We start from the raw sequence: 12,253 nt of genomic DNA, 5'->3' as shown, positions 1-12,253 counted from the left end.
CATCATCAATAAGATGATCCACAAGAGAAATTACTATTGTATATCCGTTTGTCTACCATGAGGACAGAGGCTACATTTTTCTCTCAGCTCTACAAAGAAGGTAGTATAGTACCAAAGAGCCCTCAATACCAGATGATATATTTCATTGATAATATGAATTAAAAAAGAAAAATAGATGTAGGGTGGGAGAATTGGATATGTATAAAAAATGGGAAAGGTGATATATACATATATATATATATATATACATGTATCACATGATATACATATAATAAGACATATATATATATGTATGTATGTATACATGTCTTAGCTTTCCAACTATAATATAGTCTGTTATTTCAGTTTCATACCACAAAACCTCAGTGACATTTCTAAGTGTATTTTATAGGTAAGTTTATAGTTTAACATTTTTATTTCACTAAAATTTATCTTGATCATTGTTTTATTGTTTAAGTTCAAGTACTAAATATCCCCAAATATGCATTGACAGATACTTTCCCCACTCTCATAATTCTCTCTATGCAGCCCTGTTGGTTTAATGTTACAAATTATCTCTCATGCTTATTTCTTTTCCTAGTGGCTCTTATCCTGTTCCCCTCTAAACTTACTTTTATTTTCCTTCTCATTATGAAAATGAGATTTCCCTTTCCTGGTTACCAGGTACTGAAGATGAGAAATAAGATTTGGACTGGCAAAATATGGACTATACACCAGGATTCTTGTATTTTCCTCTGTAATATCAAAGATCTCCAAATCAAATACAAAAGGTCTTTATTTCCCAACATTTATCAGGACTATTTCCCGAATTTATGTTCTAAGTCCATATTTTCAAGACCCAATAGTTGTAGTTCTCTGTCAGGTCCTATGATATAATTAACTATTATTATTTCCACCATCTACTTAAAATATTTTGAGAAAGTGTCATGGCATTTCAAATATCCAATGTTAGCTATTGATTTAAGGGGAAATTTCTGTCATTTTTTTTTCCTTAGTGGTTCATTACCAAGTCAAATTTACAAACTAATCCCATTGAATTTACCACACTTCTATCTTGGGAATTAATAACATTTCCTTCTATTTGAGAAACCATTTCTTCCAGCTACTTGGCAATTGTGGTTGCTGCTGTGTCCAGTGAAACCCACTAAACTAAGAAAGTATGTTTCTATCTCTAAATTAAAATTCTTAAAAAAACCCACTTTAATCTAGAAACAAAGATAATAGAAACAAGATATATTTTTTTCTTTCTGTATTCTGCTAAGGTTTCTCATTGTTCACAATTCTATCTAGACCACTGGCAATGCTTCACGGGCCAACTTGTTTCTAGAAAGAAGTAAGCAGTGGAGAAAACCACTAGATTTATCAACCAAAATGGTCTCTCTCAAGGCTATGGCCATGGCCAGCATAAAGTCAACCATCTGAAAATGGCAGATATCTAGAGGCCAGATTCAGCTGAATATTCTCCTACAAAATTTAGTCATTAACAAGTGTCACTTACTTACATGAGGAAGAAAGCATAAAAAGAATTCTGCAGCATGTGAACTGTCAATCCCTTTACTTCATCTGACATATTTGCTCCATTTTGGGCTTCTTGGCCTGACCAAGAACAATATCGACCAGTGTTTGATTTTTTCCAGTTTCTGGTGCCCATAATTTCGGAAAGTTCAAAAGACCAATAAACCTGTTATCTAACTCTTTATGATCTTATTCTTATCAATTGTATTTAGGAAAATAAAATTTTAAATTTCCCATAGTATCAGTACCCTCTAGCACGTAACGTTGCACACTGAAGAGATACATGAGGCAAATCTGACAGTGGAAAATTTCTAAAAATAAAGATAATCTCCTAGTTACTAGCAAATAGATCATTTTGGTTTGATAAAGCTTCAGAACACAGCAGTCATAAATTCTAGATGAAAGAACCAATAGAAAAGGCCAACGATCAAGATCAAAAACTAATTTAATTAGAAGGAGGTAGGTAGAAGAAAACAATAATTTACAAAAGAAGGACCTAATTAATGCCACTTGTGACATGGCATTCCATGTGTGTTTGAAACCACAGAATAATAGAATAGTGAATTGTGCCACTAGAATGGTCCTTTGAGTTCTTCTAGGTCGCAACTTACTTAGGCACCAAAGACTCATATGGCTCTTTTTTACCATGTTTGGCAACTTTCAAATAAACTTTGATTATCTCTGTGATGTGCTATCTCACAACAAAATATACTTTCCTTATTCTTATAATTAACATATATTTAAGGGTTTTCTGAAGAAAGTCATAAAAATAATAGACCCACTTAGCTGAATATTGGGCCTTTCTTCTAAAGAACCCAAAAGATTTTTTCCTCATTTCTCTTTACACAAATGATGTAATTTAATATATGAATAAAAGGTATTATTTCTCTTACTTTATAAATGTAGAACTAAGGCCCAAAGAGATAAAATAAAAATTATGTCACCCTTCCATTCAGAAAGTGAATCTTCTCATTTAGAGCTATAGTGCACCTTGAGTATCTTCCTCAGTCATTGTCATGACTTTACAGTGAGTTTATAGTGAATTTCATACCTATACTAACACCCTCTGCTTTACTTAATCCTCTTGGATCCTTTGGCCCTAATCTGATGTGCTATATTATGTATGTACATATATACATATACATACATATAAATGGCCTTTTGGGATTTGTACCAGTGTGTTCATACTGACCAGTTTCATTAGTGTTCTCATTTTGAGCATTACAAATCCACATAATGACTGGCAAGGATTAAGAGTCAGTCTGTGATCATGAAAGAGAGCAAAGCTCACTGGCCCACACTGAGATCAAATGAATAAACTTATTCTCATTAATGTCCTTATTAATAAAGCTAAACAATTGTTCTAAGAGAGAAGCCCAATAAAAGGTAAACTAAATGCTTCTAATATCTAACTAGTAGCCCTTGATTTTAAAAGCAGTATCACAAAATATTCATTGTGATTTACCACTAACAATTACTGTATTTTGTGAACCATTAATTTCAAGACCTCGATCTTTAAACAAAATTAATTTACATTTTATTACAAATCTGCTACTTATAATTCTACTTGTCAGTCTATTTCAAACTGAATTTCCCTAATGTGACAACTTTCATTCTATAAACAATGGTAGCTGAGATATTTAGAGAAGGTAAAGTATTTACTCAAAGTCATACTTTAATAAAGTGGTAAGCAATAATTTAAATACATTTCAGTATAATTTAATTTAAAGTTTTTAATTTTAGCCTGTATACAATTTGCTTCATAAGAAATTAGCAAATGCTAATGAATGATTACTATCTTAAGCACAGGCTAAGGTCTACATAATTTCATTATCTTATTAAGCTTTCATGACAACTCATGAATAAGTTATTGAGAGATTTCTCCCATTTTATAGATGAGGAAAACAGGAACCTAGAATTAAAGATGCAATTTAGTCCATACCTATAACTAAAGTTTGCCTTATGCCTAGACAATTAGGTGGTCACCTACACAGTTTAAGGGCATTATTTACAAGCACATGAACACACCCCTGCCTTACATGGACATGCTATTCCATCATTAGAAAGTAAGTCCCTTGAGCTAAAGCATCATGTCTTCAATAATCACTGTTAAAATATAAACAATTCTAAAGCAGTTTATACACCATCTTTGGTCAGATATGCCAGAAGCAGACCCTGACAAGGATTCAGGTGGAAGAGATGTATACATTTCCAGGGGATATCAGTAAGGGGGTGGGGGGTGCAAAAGAGGAACAGAGAGGAGGCCCAATATGCTCTAGCCTGATTCAACAGGGAAACCTTAAAAATTAGGCTTGCCTCACCTCAGTATTGTCTCTGACCCAAAATGACAAATTTGGGCTTTCATAATCTTACACTCTTTAGCTGTTCTTTAAATGCTACTTCAGAAGGATTAAATCCCTAGATTCTTGTGGGTAAAGAAGTTCCTGAAGTAACGGACATTGGCTATTGACAGCCAAAACGCACAAAGCCAGGAGCGCCCCCAAATTAGGAACAAAGGATTGAAGGGGAACTGGACAGAACATCAATATTATCTGCACGTACAATGAAGCTATTCATTCATTAGCATCTCCAAAGGGAAGAACATAAAGCCCCCAGGGAAAGAGAAATGAGCTGGCAATTTCTGTTGAAGACAGAAAGAAGGAACAGGAAGTCAGAGAGGGTCCATACTTTGAGTAGGGCGTAAGGACATTTAAGTAAAGGTCTTGGGAACCATTCCTACCTCAGGAAAGGAACAAAGCTGGGAATGGAAGTGAGAGAAGAAAGACCATAAGTGTTGAGAGAACACCACAATTTGAAATAATCTTCTGTTGGATCTCTTTTGGTGGATACGTGTTCTAAATATCTTAGCAGCCTTCCAGGAGAGTTACTATTCACACCTATAGGCTTTTTATTAGCATTGTAACTACTAACTTGGCCTTTTACATACAGAAGAAAACACTGTAGTTTTTTTTTTTTTTAATGAATATACATTTTAAACTTTTATAAGCTTACTAAATTCTAATGGTAAAGAAAAGTAACAGAATAGAGAGCCAAGAAATAGACCCACATAAAGATAGTTACCTGATTTTTGGGACAGGAGCAAAGACAATACAATGGAGTAAAGTTAGTCTTTTCAACAAATGACACTGGAACAGCTGGACATCCATAGGCAAAGAGTGAATCTCAACACAGACTGTACACCCTTCAGAAAAATTAACTCACATAGGATCACATTAATGTAAAATGCAAAATTATAAAAATTCTAGAAGATAACATAGGAGAAAATCTAGATGACCTTGGATATGGTAGTGGCTTTCTAGATAGAACACCAAAGAAACAATCTATGACAGAAATAATTGATAAGGTAGACTTCATTAAAATTGAACACCTCTGTTTTTGCCATGTCAAAAGAATGCGAAAATGCACAGTCTAGGAGGAAATATTTGCAAGACACATCTGATAAAGGACTGTTATCCAAAATATAAAAAAAAGGAAGAAAAAACTTTTAAAAACTCACAGCAAGAAAGTAAACAACACAATTTAAAAATGGGCCAAAGACTTTAATGGACACCTCATCAAAGAACAGATATACAGAGAGCAAACAAGCACATGGAAAGATGCTCCGCAGAGCATGTCATCGGGGACAGGCAAATTAAAGCAACAATGAGGTAGCTATCAGGATACCCAAAATCCAGAATACTGACAACAAATGCTGGTGAGGGTGTGGAGCAACAGGAACTCTCATTCATTATAGGTGGGAATGCAAAATGGTGCAGCCACTTTGGAAGACAGTTTGGCCATTTCTTATAAACTAAAAATATTCTTATCATATGATCCAGCAATCAGGCTCTTTGGTATTTATTCAGAGAAGCTGAAAACTAACGTCTACCCAAAAACCTGCACATAGACGTTTATAGCAGTTTCATTCATAATTGCCAAAACTTGGGAGCAACCAAGATGTCCTTCAGTAAGTGAATGGATGAATAAACTGCGGTACATCCAGACAATGGATATTATATATATATATATATGTATATATATATATTTTTTTTTTTTTTTTTCCAGAGAGAGTTAGTGAGCAGGAGAGTAAACAAAGGGAGAGGGAGAGAGAAAATCTTTTTTTTTTTTTTTGAGAGGTAGGAGAACTAAATTTATTTCCTTTTTTGGCATTAACTGATGGTGTGATTTTGTTTTTAAGTGACTTGGCCTCACCAACCTCAGCTTTCTTAGGAAAATTAGTGGCTTTGGCTGAAAGGCTCCCTAAGGGGTCTTCCCACCGAACTCATTATTCAGTAGCTCAGATCCCTGGTGCATTCAGCAGCACCTCTGTTGGGGTTAAAAATGGTGTGTGTTGTGTTGTGAAAAGTGGGTTTGATTTTCACAGCTCAGTTTTTCCCCTCCCTGGTTCTATCTGCTCCATCTTCGGAGAGAGAAAATCTTAAGCAGGCTCCCTGCTCAGCACAGAGCCCAGCACGGGGCTTGATCCCACAACCCTGAGATCATGACTTGAGCCAAAATTAATAGTTGGATGCTTAACCAACTGAATCACCCAGGCACCCAAGACAATGGAATATGATTTAATGCTAAAAAGAAATGAGCTATCAAGCCATTAAAAGACAAAAAGAAACATAAATAAATGCATATTGCCAATTGAAAAAAGCCAGTCCAAAAAGGTTACATACCATAGAATTTCAACCATATTTCCATTCTGGAAAACCAAAAACTATGCAGATAATAAAAATATCATTGTTTGGGAGTGAAGGAGAGGGATGAACAAATGGAACACAGAGGATTTTTAGAATAGTGAAGCCACTCTGTATAATACTATAATGGTGGATACAACCCATTATACATTTTTCCAAAGCCATAAAACATACCTTAAGAGTGAAACTTAGTGTAATCTATGTAATCTATGAATCTTTATTGTAATCCATGAATCTATATGTCGGTATAGGTTCATCAATTGTAACAAATATACCACTTTGGTGGGGAATGTTGATAATGAGGGAGGCTATGAACATATGAGGTCAAAAGGTACAATAGGGAAATCTGTGTGCCTTCCTTTTGCTGTGAATCTTAAACCACTCTAAAAAAAGTTTTAATTATAATTTTAAAAAATAAAGAAATTTCAGAAATTCCCTTTTTTTCACTTTCAACTAATCTTTCCAAAATTGTTTTTTCTTGCCAAATATATTTATAATGACTGCTCTTAAGAGAAGTCAACATTTAGAGCTGTGGGTTTTTTTTCTTATTCTTGAAACCTCAAATTATGGAAATGTTATAGAGTTTATGTGATGGTGGAAAAAATATACTTTGTACCTGCTTTCAGAAACTCCGTTACGTGTGCACATTAATCATGTTCGGGATGATTTATTTCTGCATTCATGTAGGCCAATTTTATTAGTGTTTAGTTTGGCTGAATAGAAGAAAATCTGCTTTCTATTTCACCTCTGTAAAAAGAAGAGTTAGATTTGTGCTAACTTACATAAAGGCTATACATCCACTTTGTTCCTAATCTCAGGCACTTTCATACTCATCCTTCTACATTCTCCCTCTGTAGCGCCCTCTATAAAATCTTTTGATCTAGGTCTGTTCAAGTTACACCTTCAGATTTTCTTCCAATGCCTTCAGAATCTTCAATGTCTACAACAGGAATGTTTCACATTCACCATATGGATATTGTCGCTGCCATTTCCTGCTTCAGTACTTAGCCTTCAGTGCTGGCCTCAAATATTTTACTATTGGGACTGCCTATCTGTGTGCTCTCCAACCACTACACTGCCACCAGGAGGCTAACCCCCTGCACAGACCCAAAAGCCACCTTCTTTTGGCCACTGACACATTAATAGCCCTTTTTTGCTCTCCAGTACGGCCATATTCCCTCAGTCTGGAAAGAAAATGCCCTTCATCTTTGTAATTGTTGTTTAGTCTTACACATTCAGAAAGCTTTCTCAACTCCCTACCCTCCAAATATTACCTCAAACTTTTCAAAATAGTCAATAACACATTTATTTGAATTTGTCTTTCCTATTCACTACTACTCTGGCCTCTCTACGGGCAAGGTTCACATTCAGTAATTCCTAAATTCCTAATATCCAATAAGGGTCCATCAGCCTGGGCCCTGAATAACTCTACTTGGATTTACAATATTGACTTGGTCACACTATTTTGATTTTCTTCTTCATGTGCAGGTACTACTAAGATAGAATTTCAGAAATTCTGCCACCACCCCATTTCCATTGTTTGAACTTCTACCATTTCCTAGCATTTCTCCTCAATAGAAACTAGTTTGGAGAAAATTTCATCTCTCTGCTGTATATGTGTGAACTTACAATGATTAAACCTCGTGACAAATATTTGGCTAACCATGCTGAGCACCATTTGTTTAGACTAGTCCTTTGGTCCCTTTCTTATAGCAAGTGCATGTGAATAGTCAAAGTTAGGTCTAACTTCAATTAACTCACAACATTATAAGTTATAAAATTGCTGACCAAGTTACTGACTTTAAATGGTGTAGGCTACCTCAAAACATACAGATGAAGAGTCATCAATCTTCCTCATATTTAGTCTACACTAGACAAAAGATTGAGATTTTAAGCAAAAATATTTATATTCTTTACAGGTATTCCTGCCGCTATAGACACAACTGTATATGGAGATTTAAAGTTTCCAACAGCATGTTGAATATAACGCTTTACTTTTCTTACATTCCTTTATGCCCTATTACATCTAGCAAATAATCAGGGATAAGAATTTTTGCTTTGTAGCTGAATAAGAAGATGGTTCTTGTAGAATGGATAAGAGGGCCATGAATTTTAGTGTATGGATTTAGAATTCAGACTTTGAAGTCACACATGGGTTAAAGTCCTGATTGTCAGTCAGCCCTGAACCTAGAGCAACTTAGCATCTCTGAACTTCAGTTTGCTCCTGTGTTAAATGAAGACAACACTAGTTCCTACTTCACAAGGTTTTATAAGTGTTAAATGAGATAATGGATGTAAAGCCTGTAACTTGGTGCTTAGACAAATCAATGATTAGTAATGCAAGTTACTATTATCATTATCATCACCATGATTCTATATGCACTACATATTCAAATTTCAGTGAAGCTCTAAGTAAAACATGACGGGGGGATCAAGGAACTATGAAAGCTACTGACTACTCGTTGAAAGAAAACTCGACCAAATAAATAACTTAATTCTGCAAAACAAAGAGAGGAAGCTTGATGCATGCTCATTAGGTAGGGTGATCATATAATTTATCATCCTAATTGAGAACCTTTGGAGAGAGAAAGGGGCACAATTGCTAACTAATCCAGGACAAAAGCATAAGCAAAGACCGTCCCAGACTGAATCAGGACTTAGGGTCACTCTTTTGTTAACACACTCTGATTTCTGATATTCTAAAATGAAAAAGACAAAAAAGAAAAAACAAAAACAAAAACCTAACACTACCGTTTTGGGATTTCTATGCCACATAATCCTTGATATCCCTAGCTATTACAGAGAAAATCAGTGAAGTCAAAAAAATTACCAAGGTACTGCTAAAGATCTAGAAACACAAAATGAACTTCAAAATAATAAACTTGTGGAATGGATGCAAATTTTAACATCAACACCTGAGTGAAGTTCTACCTCTGCATTTAAATCTTCACATAACTGGGCAAGTCAGAATCTCTAACCCTTTGTTTACTCTTCTGCAAGTGATAAAAATGATGATGATGATGATAATAATAATAATTAATAATACATACCTAATCATTGTGATATATAAAGTTGCATTATACATTATAAAGCAACAAACAAGTTAGTTAATTGAATTAGTTATTTTAGGAATTTCTTAAAGATTCTATCATAATTCTCTTCATTTGAGAAGAACGAGAACCTTGCTTATTAAATTCAAAAACTCTAAGGATAAAAGCAATGCAAAATTCTTTACCTAGCATGGATGATTGCTGAACTGATCCTAGAATCTCTTAGTTATTCAAACTGTATGCTCTTTAACAAAATGACGAGATTGAGTCAATAAATACTACGGCCTCACATTTTTTTTTTAAGCGTGGCCTTAAAAATAATTAAACCAATAACAAACAAATCCTTTTTAAGGAGGTTGGGTTTAATTCAATCAAAACCTGTGGCTAGGTTAGGAAGGACTAGACAAAAATGTTTCCAGTGCCCCTATTTGTTCCAATTCTGTGGTTTTCAATTCAAGTAAGCATTTGAATTATCTGAGGAGTTCTTAAACACCAAGATGCCTTTCCCAAATGATTAAATCCTCATCTCCAAGGTGCTGGGCCTGGGCATTGGTAGTTTCAAAAGCTTTAGGGTGATTCTGATAGGCAACTGGGGTTGGCACCCTAGCTCAGTGGCTAGATTGCAGGAGGCACCTCAGAGCATTCTTTTACCTATATATCCTTCAAGGCTGCTGTTTAATCCCTCTCCATATACTCTTTTCTAAACCCTCAGGCCCAAGAATCCCAGTGTCTTAAACTGCTTTTTGTCTTTACTTTAGTCCTAATCAAATTCCACTGAAAATGTCTCTGATAACTCTACTCACATTGAAAGGTAACCATTGATAAGACGAAGGATTAATCTTCTTAGTGGTGTTTATATTTCAATAGTGAACCAAACTTTAAGGTAAAGAAAGAACACATTGAGGGGAGGAGATAGAGACAACAGGTCAGAATGTCAGGAAGTGGCTTCTGAGTATTTTCTGGAGCTTTCCAGTATTCCAGAAATCATATCGAGGATGTGGTACTCCATCTACTTGTGCCTAAACCTGTAAATTTGATGTAGGTATCAGTTCATGAATAAAACAAATAGTACAAGTCAATACAATAATGCAATATTTGATTCACACCTTTTACTTCCCAGACAATGTTAGGTGTTTTCACATGGTATCTTCGATCCCATAACCCTGATGGAAAGTTAAGAATCACTATCCCCATTTTACCTATGAGAAAATGATGACAGAGAGGTGATGTCATTCCTGCAGATACAGATAAGGAATGATCTCTTCAACTTGACTTCAAACCTCAGCTCTTTTCCACTTTTCCACGCTTCTTTCCTAATGGTGATTATTGCTTTGAGAAATGGTTAAGTCCACATTAAAGTGAATTCAGAACAAAAGAGAAAAAACCTGTTAGGGAGGTTGACAAACCCTGCAGTAATTTAGAGCTTATTCTTTTGTGTATTTTAAAGCCAGCTATCCTGGGGAAATGCAAACAGTTTTGATCCAAAAATGTTTATTAGCATATTCAACCTCCACTGTTTCTGCCATCTCTTCAAATGTTGTAGGGACATCAGTAAGTCCCTATAAACTACCCTTGGCAGGAAAAGCCTCTGTGGTGACATAGTAAACATCACATTCGGTGTAATATTCTAAGAGCAGAAACAAGAATCTGCACCATCCCAGGAATAAAAAGGGAAATGAGTGATTTGTACATTCTATATCTAAACCAATCTGATAAAGAACATTCAGGTTCACTTGATAATGTATTGGTTTGATATTTGAGAGAAAATATCATCCATCCACCCAGATAATGGTTTATGCCAAACAAGTCAGCTAGAATCTTGGCATATTGATCATTTTTAAGGATAACTCAGTGAGTGGAAAATGAGTGGAAATAATTTGTAAGATGGTAAAATGTATCCTTACTTTTTAAGGCTGATTTAGAGTTTTGTATTTAGACACTTGATACTTGTTGCTAAAAATTTAGATTTTAAAATTGAATGTGACATAAGATGAACTACATTTGGGTGTTAGATTATATTTTAAGATTAATGTGCACATCTAAGGACAGAAAACTAAGGACAGAAAACTAGACAGAATTATTTTGAAGGAAGAAGGGAGAAAATGAGACATGAGAGAGAAAGGAAGAGGAAGGAAAAACATGACTTGTGGAGCAAGGAATAAGAAGTTTCTCACATTACACATTCTCTTTATCCAGGAAAGATCAAAGGTAAGTGTTGGGAAGAGGAAACAACTTGAGTCTTGTTCTCAAGAGGGAAAAGGAGGATAGACTGCCTCCATGGACAACCAAGAGACATAGTAAGCTTGAGCTGCACAAGGAGAGGGGAAAAAGATGGTACAGAAAATGAGACTATTTCGTTTTATTTTTTTAAATCGTTTATTTTTGAGAGAGAGAGAGAGAGCGCGCAAGCAGGGGAGGGGCAGAGAGAGACGGAGACAGAGAATCTAAAGCAGGCTCCAGGCTCTGAGCTCTGACATGGGGCTCAAACCCACGGACCGTGAGATCATGACCTGAGTCGAAGACGGACGCTCAACAAACTGAGCCGCCCAAACGCCTCCAGAAAATGAGAATCTTTAAGAAGTCAATCTAAATAGATAGAAGCCTAGAGAGTGGGAAGTCCATGGAGTTTTGAAAAAAGCAGGAAGAAGTTTCAAACTGTATAAAGACACAAAAAGACAGTCAAGCTGATGTAATGTTGATTTGTCACTGAGCATGAGATTGTAGCTGCAGCTAGAATAGGGAATCGTAGAGTAAGAGATGACAGGAATCACAGTGATTTATCACAAAGCAAATGGCCTTAGGAAGGACCAGATGAGAACCAGACATCACGGAGGATGCTGGAATGAACGAGTGGCAAAGGGCCAGCTGCAAACATGTGTAGTCTTGGTGGCAGTTGAACCTTCAGTGACCACACATGATCTTTACATGGGGACAAAACATAAGTTTCATGCCCTCAAAAGCCGAACAAGGTCTTTGTACCAAAGG

This window comes from Panthera uncia, chromosome B1 (assembly GCF_023721935.1).
Source record: "Panthera uncia isolate 11264 chromosome B1, Puncia_PCG_1.0, whole genome shotgun sequence".
Taxonomy (NCBI): domain Eukaryota; kingdom Metazoa; phylum Chordata; class Mammalia; order Carnivora; family Felidae; genus Panthera; species Panthera uncia.
This window is presented reverse-complemented; position numbering follows the sequence as displayed.